The sequence below is a fragment of the Hibiscus syriacus genome, unplaced genomic scaffold (assembly GCF_006381635.1).
Source record: "Hibiscus syriacus cultivar Baekdansim isolate YM2019G1 unplaced genomic scaffold, ASM638163v2 tig00110442_pilon, whole genome shotgun sequence".
NCBI classification, from domain to species: Eukaryota; Viridiplantae; Streptophyta; class Magnoliopsida; order Malvales; family Malvaceae; genus Hibiscus; species Hibiscus syriacus.
The window spans coordinates 762,495-764,503 of record NW_024062738.1 but is presented as its reverse complement, the minus strand read 5'-3'; positions in this window follow the sequence as shown (position 1 = coordinate 764,503).

Below are 2,009 nucleotides of genomic sequence, written 5' to 3'. Positions count from 1 at the left end.
AAGTAAACTATTGAATGTATAATGAATTGAAAGAAGTAACGGATATTAGAATTGTCATAGTATACTACTATGTAGAATTTTGATTATTTACGTCTCACTAAGAATTTTCTTAGCATGTGTTAATTTCACACGTAGGTTTTAACATAAGCGAAGAAAGGAGATTAGCGAACATCAAAGCAAGGGTCGCCACGTCAGTAACAGTATGACATCCATGTCTATTTTGATGTAATTAGTAGACATGTAATAGACATAGTCAAAACACTCTGAAAAGTATTTGACCCTGATGTAAAATGATGAAATGTTTGAACATTACTTTTTGTTTGTTTATGTAAGTTTATTGATTGTTTTATTATTACTAAATTTAAAATGTTTTTATAAAAATAAACAAAATTTTATGTGTTTTCAAATGTGAAAATGTTTTAAAAGTGATATAACATTTGTATCTTGTGTACGATAAGGTATACGGGAGATGGGTGTTACAGTTAGGAGTAAGGAGACAAGCCGGCATCAACTTCTGTGGATCGGATAAGTTTACCAGTATTAGTATGGCATCTTTTTGATGTTTTGAGTTTCTAATTGATCTATAGCCAATACTACGAAAATACGATACCAAGCACATGCTGACAACAACGAAAGCAATCATAATTACCTAGCATACCATAGATATAAGTACTCAACAAATCATAAATCTCTAACATCCAAAACACCTACAAACGAAATTGAAATTTATGTTGAATACCACCAAGGTAAAAGAGTTTTTGTCTCGACGTCCCATGTTTTGCCAACCAAACAGTCATTGCATTGCAGAACCTTGAAACATGAATAAGTTTAACCTTTTCAATCTTGACCATGACCCTCAATTGTACAAGAGAAAAAAAAATGATGCACGAACATTCGTCACACTCAAGGTCGTCAAAGGCCTCTACAAAACACGAGAGACAACATTATAACATCCCAACCCTTCTATTCTTTCACACTTGAACTCATATCTTGAACAATGATGAAACCCTTTAATGACATGTAAAGCTTATGCATTACCAATAACCCAATGCAATTATAATGAAATATCATACCACTAGCTTACTCTAAACCTTCAAACAAATATCAGGACAACCCGAGCGTAGACAACAAAGAACATTAAGAAAGCTTATCCAACCCTTAGACTCATCATGAATAAGCAAACAACCAATAAAATCTCCAAGGCAAAATATGTAAACAAAAGAAATACCAACTTGAATCAGCTCATTAAAATTTAGCACAACCACGACTTACTCACCTCTCCAAATATCAGTGAAAAAAATCTTAGAGAAAAGCCACAATGCATAAATTGAAAACTGATCTCATTATCAAGAACCTAATATAAATGAAACACTCATAAGATAGATGAAAAACATCACCGCCCATGAATCTAGTGAACCACGCAAACAAACTTACATTTTCATCACTGATATGTCCTTTGAGGAACCCACATTATACAACCAAACCTTAAAACACCCCAAACTTTTTCATCAAACTAAAATTTATAACTCTATAGGTAAATTTACCTTATAGCATTTGGGTTCTTCTCGTAATAGTTCTTCCAGACTACACCAACCATCAGTCACATCGAAAATGTCAGGAGAAAACATTTTGAGTCTGAGAGTAGCTATGTCCCAAAAAGATAAGATCAAACTAAACGACCCTCAACCATGAAGAAGAAAGAGAAAAAACTGAACTCAAGTACAAACGTCCCACCCGTAATATCTAATTTATTATTTCCTAAACCAAACATAATCTCTTGAAATAAACATAAATCAATCATTCACAACCTAAGCATATCTCTCACCAATGATCCTTCAAAATCTTACATTCCAAATTCCCAAAAACAATTTGAAAAGCAACTATCAAGCACAAATTAACCCCAGCCAACGTACACACTGAAAAGTCATGACTTACACAAATGAGTAAACCTTCAACCTGTAACCTTCTGCTTCAACAACAGTTTTCTTCTAATCTTACTAATTCATCAA